This window comes from Merops nubicus, unplaced genomic scaffold (genome assembly GCF_000691845.1).
Source record: "Merops nubicus isolate BGI_N331 unplaced genomic scaffold, ASM69184v1 scaffold16643, whole genome shotgun sequence".
Classification (NCBI taxonomy): Eukaryota; Metazoa; Chordata; class Aves; order Coraciiformes; family Meropidae; genus Merops; species Merops nubicus.
Genome location: NW_008601096.1, coordinates 12,541 through 21,126, shown reverse-complemented (window position 1 = coordinate 21,126; position 8,586 = coordinate 12,541).

The following is an 8,586-nucleotide window of genomic DNA, read 5'->3' as shown; positions in this document are numbered from 1 at the left end:
TCATCGGCCACGCAGCACCCCCGGGGCCAAGCGATGCTTCCCGAGAGCGCAACAAAGAGTCACACTGACGCCCACAAACTTTAAAATTTTTATTCAACAATTTACATCACTTATCGTCTGTCTTAACGTATTCGATCTACACAAATTTCTTTTTTTCCTGATAAAATAATAAAATTTGGATAAATTTTGAAGACCTGTTGGTGCAGAATAAACAAAATTTCAGGTAACTTTTTTTTTTCTTTTAAACATCTAGTGTGAAATATGACATCATTGGTAAAGATACATCATGCCATTACAGCTCATGGACATTACCTATCCTTACAGTCCGTGACATCACCCATCCCAGCGCAAGGGGCTGCACCAGACACAGCTACAGCAGGTATTACACTAACTCTTCTAGCCACCCTCTCACGACCGGGAGAACGCCTACGCTTTTCCAGCTGGGCACAGAGTGCATTCACCTAATCAGAAATACCAGGGAGGGGAGAAGGAAATCACGACTACCTTTACCGATTCGTGTGGCCGCACACTACAACACCGACGACAAAGGGGCTGCCCCTCTCCGCAGGTCAGAGGTAATTCAGCTCCTGAGCGGGTAGAGCACAACCCCTCGCGGCGATTTGAATCGACACCAGGAAATCGAAAGAAATGAGAACTTATTGATGTGGGGGAGGAGGCAGGAGAGGAGAGGGCTCCGGCAGCACGGCCTGGAGGGGCCTCTCCCACCCCAGCTCGCGGTCGAAGTGCGCGGTTGTGTTTCACACCACCCCTAACACTGAAATACTCAGGGGAGGGGGAGAAGGGGCATCCGTCCCCCGCAGTAAACAAGTCCAAGCCGCTGAAGGCGTGTAAGCACACGTGTGATGGTTGATAGAAAAGCAGCCCTGTTCTGTATGAAAAAAAGCTGTCAAGTTAGTACAAATTTCTGCCATTGCGAAGGGAACACGAGGAGAAAGCTGTCAGGGTCCTTCTCCCACCACAAAAATCCCGACTCTCCTGCACAAAGGCTCTGGGCTAAGCAACAAGTTTCCACAGGTGGCACCTGCAACCCAACGCATGAAAACAAAACCAAAATAAAGCTCTCGCCCCAGAGACCAGCAGGAGCCCACCCTCTGCTCCAGTGGGCCATGGACTACAGCGAGGAAGCCTGTCCCTCCCGCCTCACAGTGGGAATACGCAACAGTAGGGTTTCTCTTCGGTTAATTTTGTCATTTGAAGCCTCAAGTCTGCCCACGCCACCAGCCTGCAGCACGGCAGAGCCATCTCCATCCCCTCCTCAAAGCTGCTCCCCATCCCCATCGCCGCCCGCGTGCCCGGCGGGCGCCACCGCTGCGCTCTCGACCCGAGGGGAAAAGGGAACTCATTCATCCGACAGTATGAAGTGAATCTGCAACACAAGCCAGCACACCCTGCTCCCTCCAATTCAGTTACTAAAGTAGGCTCTTTAAAATAAAAAAATAATATATATATTTATATAGCTATACAGAGAGATACAGAGAAAGCAAAGGAGAGAGATAGGCTACTAAAAAAATCAAGAAGCGCCAGTTTTCTGCTACAGCTGTCAGCAAAGAACTGTCACCTTACATCATACCCTCCGAGATGGTGAAGATAATGCAGGCAATGACAGCATGGGAATGCAAAAGAGGGCAGATAAGTCACTTCTGGTAATGAGACACAAATTAAACTTTCAAAAACATGTGCATAGCTTTATTCATCTGCTTCAAACTAACCTTTTCACGGAGCTTCAGCGAAACCCGAGTGTGCAAAATGCATTTCTAAAAAATAATGCAAGCAAGCTTTCACATTTACAGTGGCAGAAATACAGAGACTCGGACAGAAATCACACATTGGGGTGAGTGAGTCAGGAGAGAGATGAAGGAACAAGAATTGCACAGCTTCGTATTCGGAGTCACCGACTGCAAACAAGCATTTCTATTCCATTAACTGTAAGCAAGGCGTGTTTACTTCTCCTTTACAAGAAAACTGAAAAAAACCCCACAGTAACAAGAACCACAACCTGGAAGGGAATAAATCCTCAGGTTAACGGGACCTCCTGGTGCTGCAGAGAGCCCTAACTCCAGAGCAAAGCCAGTTCCAGACCTTCCCTTGCTTTGGCTTTGCAAGCAAAGCATGGCAACGCTTGGGTTTGGCCGCAGAACAGCAAAGCAGCTTCAGAAAGGAAAGGTGCCACCCCGCAGGACGTTGTCCCTGAACTGTAAGACAGCCACTGGGCAGGCTCAGGTCCAAGTCTCGTTTCGATCCGACGGGTCACCGGGGCAGTGCTGAACCCTGGGCCGGCCCACGCTGCGTCCCAGCAGCTCGCACTCGCTTCAGAAAGACTATGCACACGTGCAAGGCACATTGAGTCAGGGGAAAGAGCAAACGCTGGCCAAAATAAAAAATTGGTGCTGAATAAACTAACTAAACAGGCAAAGAGTTCTGGCCTATGTATTTACACACTATTTTCCAGGCAGCTGCAACCCCCAAGTGTTTTTTTCCTACATGATTTCAGACCTTTCTTAGTCTTCCCTCACTCTACAGAGGTACTTTATTTTCCTAAAGGATCTTCTGTAAATAGTCAAGTGAATTCCCTTTTTTCCTCTCTAAGGAGCCTCCTCCTTCACAGTTCACATCTTCCCGTGCTGGTCCGGGTGTGACCCATGAAGACAAGAGGTTCTGGACCTGCCTGTGCCCCATGGCAGCACCTCAATGCAGCGAGACCTCCCTCTGCTACTCCCCAAGCCATGGGCTCTCAGCCGTCAGGTTTTGGCCAGGTAGATGGCCTGGCCTCAATTTTTTCTTGGAAAACCTCTGACTTTGGGCACTGGCTGCTTCCCAGCACCCAAGGGCAGCTGGAGAAGGAGCCCGTGACTCCGCAGTGCCAGGGGCACAGGCAGGGAGGAGGCCACGCTGGCTGTAATACTGCTGGTTAACTTCACATTGAGATAAAGCATCAAAAAGATCTTTTTGCAGAGATGAGCAATTTCCTTCCATAGCTAGATTCAAATAGAAAACAAAAACACTAAAACTGGAGACGAGACAACAGTTGAGATTTTTCTACCTTGCAAATTACTCAGGCATCTTTCCTGCACCACCAACCAACGAGGAAGGAGAAGCTGAAAACCTCAGGGATTTGCATTACCCTTCCAATAGCAGCTTCAGAAAAGGAAGGAGGGGAAAAAAAAAAAAAAAGAAATAAATGCACAGTGTTCTCTCGAGTTAAGGGTTCTCCTTTGCTTGCGTTTGCATAGAAATTCCTGTAGGTCAGCACCAAAACCAGGTACCCCCCTCTCCTACACCCAGCTCCCCCTGTTCCTGTGCTACCCGCAGAGTTAGTGGCTGTGTTACAGGAGGGTTCAACTATCCGCAGAGGAACTACACGGTCATGTAAAACAAACAAAAAGTGCATCACACATTCTTGATTTTCAGGGTTACTTAGGACAGCAGCAGCATTAATCCAAGACAATGAACAGTTGTAGATTCGTTCGTTAAATGCAGCAACACTTAATGAAATGTCTTCAAGGAAGGTCATAAGAGGGTCCTTCTCAAAAGGATCAAATGAAAATTAGACTATTCAATATAGACAAAAAGGAGATAAAACGAAAAATTCAAGACACAATCTTATTTACATTAAAAAAACATTCTTGTTAAAATATCTTTACAACACCTAAGCAAAAAAATATGTATTTTAAGAATAAAGCAGAAACTCCTAAAGCAGTATCCATTTTTGGAACCTTTATTTAGCACCTGAGGAAAGACCATATGGAAAGCAGACAGGTTTGGTTTTTTTTTTGGGTTTTTTGTTTGTTTTTTTTTAAGAAAACTGTTGTGTTTTTGCTAAACATTCATATGTTTGCAGTACACAAGTTTCATACCACAGAAAGAAAGGAATTTTTTTTTCTTCTTTTTAAAGATACTCTACTCATTAATAAGGCTGTAGAAAAGGGATACTGCTGTCTTACAAAATGGCTTTAGAGCTCTGAACACGTTATACGAAGCTTTCTGATTAACAGTCAAGATAAATCCAGCTCAGCACCCCCTGGTGAAAGCATGGGTGTGACATTTGCCCCGTCCCAGGACAGCGAGCAGCCCAGCAGGGCCACCGTGGAGCTCTCCTGTCCCTGCCCCACCGCCGCTCCGGCGTCACACGGCTGAGAGACGCGGCTGCTTCTGAGCGTCTCCAGTGAGACACAAGGGAGCCAACCCTACCCCGTGGTGTAACACGGATTGTGCAAATGTCTAAAGCTCTGTGATCTCTGGAAGGCAGCGTGTCCAGCAGTGTGGACCCAGATCTCCTGTTCCTTTGCACCAGACCAGGTTCCTGCTCCTCAGCCGCTCGGGCTTTGTCGCATGGAAAAAACACTCTTGCAGTGGCCCAAGCTAGAATGACTCCAGCTGTTTTGGCTACTGCAGCACGTTAGCACTGCTCCACCCCTCCTCCTGCCCTACACACCGGCACAAAAATGTGCAGCAGCTTTAAGTTACGTGTAGCCCTGCTCTCTCCCCTCCTGACCATGACCATCTCCCTTGTAAACAGCCTCTGTAAAGAAAACAAATCATTACAGATGGACGGAAAAATCTTCTAGGGATGAGACTCCTGAAAGCTTCAGACACTATAGCAATTTACTGAAAATGCTGAATCAAGAGCAAAACCAGGAAAACTACCATCAGTTCTGAAACCTGTCTGTGAATGCCATCGCTCCCAGATGTCCCTGAGGTCACCCACTGGCCGATTCTGCAAAGGATGCTATCGCGCTGCAGTGACACTCTCACGAAGGTGAAAAGCACTAACTACACACACAACAAAGAGGACAACTTCCATCCTGCTTTTTCTTTTTTTTTCCTAGCAGGAAAAGCAATTTTCCTTTTGATTTAGTTCACCAGTTCACCCTGCCACCTGCTCCCAGCTGCCAAATAGCTGGCATACTCACAACTTAATGAGAATTGGCTTTTTTTACCCCACCTTTCAAAGAATTTCACAGGTGCTATGAAAGGCAAACAGCAAGATTTGTTTCAGAAACAGCAAGGGTTTGTAGTGGGTTAGTGACAGAATCCATGCCCTGGAGCTACTCACATTGTCAAAGAGAGGAGAGATTTCTAACAATGAAAATGGGTTCCATGGACCACCAAGGTGAGTTAAAACCAAAACCACACTCCAATTAAACCTCAAAAGTCACTGTGCTGCCAATCCACCAGACAGGTGGAGCGGGAGGGAGCAGAGAGGGTGAGGGTCCCCAAACCACTGTCACAGGAGCACGGAGCAGCTTTTGAATCATCTCTCAAAGCGGACGAAACACTCCCTGATCCACTACAGAGCAAGCAGATCCCATGCTGGATCTGGTTGGCGGTCCATATCTCGGCCTTCACAACATGAGACCCTGTACAAGAGACACACAGCAGAGGAGGAGCAAGTGGGGAAGGAGCAGAGGAGAAAGGAGACAGCCCCTGCCCGTGCTGGAATCCTTATTCTGACAGACAGACAGCCTGGCAAGGGAACCGGAGGAGAAAGACTCATCAGATCCACGACAGGAACAGAAATGGGAGAGAAGCCTTAACCTGAATTAGTATCTTCATAGCTAATAAAAAAATAGGTCATGATCTCAACCTTAGTGCCACTTTCCAATACTACAAGTATTTAAGGTTTTTTGTCTTAAAACTCACTCAGTGTAATGAAAACCATGGCACAAATAAATACACGCTCGCTCGCTCCCCTCACGCAGGAAGATGCTCGCACACGCACCGCCAGCTCCTCACCCCACAGACACCCACCCTCGGGGCCCGGCCTGGGAGGAGGCTGCTGCACCCCTTCCCAGGCCCTATTTGGTTTATGCTACAGTACTAATACTCTGAGTCAAACAAAAAAACAAAACATGAGACTTATCAGTAACACCTTAGCATTATTTAAATGTGCTAAATTAGTCACAGCTCAATTTCAGTTGTGTTTTTTTTTTTTTTTAATAAGTTTACACAAAAATAATCAGAAAACAGATTAAATCTTAAGATATTTTTAATAAGTGCTCAGTAAAGAATTGTGTGAGGACTTCAGAACTGCAGACAGTGACAGGGCGAGTTACACGACAGCACAAGGAAGTTTCTTCCACGGTCCTGCCTGGCTCTAGGCAACAGCCTATCCCAGAAATACAGCCTGTGCCGGCAAGCCGAAGCTACAGGAGCTCAGAGAGAGGATTTCCTAACTGCTTAGCGCTGAGCACACGCCGTGAAGCTCATGAAGACAGACAGACAGAGAAACATTTGAAGAGAGGATGGTCAGAAGTACAGCAGAGAAGCTGCAAAGGGTGTTTTGTGGATGGGTCCCGCCAACAAGCGGCCACGTGCAGCGAGGAAGCAGCAGGGATGAACACTGGGGAAAAAAAAACCCAACCCATTGCTTAACCGTGCTCCTTTCAGCACTTCTTTCACTATTTAGAAGACAGACTGGACTAGGCCAAGATGATGGACTAAGCCAAGATGAGTGTCCTCAAATACTCAGCAAGAGTGGGATCTTTCTGCGGGCGCAGGGTCAGACTCAGCACAGGGTTACTGCTGTGCCACTTCTGCGTTGCACCAGCCCAGAGAGCTGAGCTGGGGATGGGGTGGGGGGGACAACCAGGACAGCACAGACCCCAGGGAAGCAAAACAAGGCTTGTTTTTGTAATTTTTTTTTTCTTTTTTTTTTTCCCTTTTTTTTTTTTTTTATGGAACCCAGCCCTTAAGGCGACAAGTGACTACACAAGGCAAATAAATACACAGCAGAGCCTTAAAGCCAGTAAAACAAACTGGAAATTTTGCTATTAGCCTTCAACATTCTGAAAATGATTAATAGTAATAAAATAAAGAACATTTCTTCCACTTCAATTTTCCCAGTCCCACCATCCAGTTTGTTCAACACTTTAAAGCTCAGGAAGGCTCCAGCTCTTCCGCAACAGAGTTGGAGGCGATTCCGACTTTTGGCAAGCAGTTGGGAGACTCAACAGAATTAAAAATAGGAACGTCGGAGGACTAGATGTTGGGCACATCTGTAAACATGTCATACATCTGAAAGTAACACACACCTGCAAAGGTGGTACAGTTTATAGGTGAAACAGAACGATTTGCAACTGGCCAACCACACATTTCTGAACCTGGACTGATACGATACATGATTACTATATAGTATTACACTACAGTATTATACTATATAGTATTTTAATACATAAAATGGAGTAGGCAATCCATAGTCAAACTTTTAAAACTAAGCATGGCAGAAAGCTAGCAATCTTACAAAAGGTACAGAGTTAAGTTTCATTGCCCCACCATGAATTTAAGCGTCTCATTCAGGAACAATCTTATTAAAAGAATAAAGACAATTAGAAAAACCACATGCTACATACTCCTAATTAACAAAAAAAAACCTTGGATAAATCTAAGCACAAGGGGTAGGCAAAAGTTTTGAGCTGATCTGCTTCCTGTAATGCCCCATAGGGTCCAGTATAAAGTTAGGAGACACCAACTGCTGCTGACCTTGACACCCAGACATCCATGAACCAGTATTGGGCCACAAACACCCACGCTGAACACTGGGTGTCGAGCTTGGGTGGGTCAGAAATCCCATTTTTGCTTCATTCATTGCTTGCTTTTGTACCAGACCCTGTGAACTTTCCACCTTTTACAACAACCCAGAACTACCTGACCCCAAGACAATGTGGACGCGCTACACGGGCTGCAATGGGACAGAGCGGGTCACACAGCAGGGGCTGCTCTCTGCTTCTCCACCACTGCCAGGAGAGTTGCCTTTCCTTGGGGTTTTTCTTTTGATTTTTTAAATTATTTTTATATTATTATTTTGATTCCTAAGTCCTCCATTTTTTTTGTAATAAAATATACTTTTATTAAGAGATAATTAGAAGCAGAGCCCGGAAATACACAGACTGCATTAAAATATAAAAGAGCATTTCCAAGGGGCAGGTGCAGGAAGCCCAGCCACTGGCATTCTATGGACAAATTGAAAAGGATTCAAATTCCCATTTTTTTTTTTTTCTTTTTTTTCTTTTTTTTTTATTTTTTTCTTTTTTTTTTTTTTAAAGAGAAAAAAATCATTGCAGAAGGGTGAAAGTTAGCAGAAGTCAATTCCTCTTCAGTTTTCCAATGAAAATGGGAAAAAAAATCCAGCATATTTAGTGTTAGGACACAGACAGAGCAGATATGAAGCACCTACAGTTGAAAGCAGAAGATACTTTTTTTTTTTTTTGCTCCCAGTAATACAATGGCATTAAACTGTGGGAACAGTGGGTTTTTTGTATTTTTTTTTTCCTTTTTTTTTTCCTCTCCATATTAAACGCCTAAACAGATTGCTTATTTTTGCATGTTGTCTTTAAAAATGAAATAACTCTTCAGTTTCAATAGTCCAACTTGTAACCGGAGCCAGGTCAACAGTGTGACTTCACCATGCATCCTAGAACTGCAGTATTACCATCTTTCCCCCAGAAGAATGATGCTTTAAGACAATATCCCCAGCATAGGATTTGCTGCTTTACTCCTGGCAAAAACATGCCGATTATAATTCTCTGGAAAAAAAAAAGAAACTCTGCAAACTTCAAGGCGTTTCTC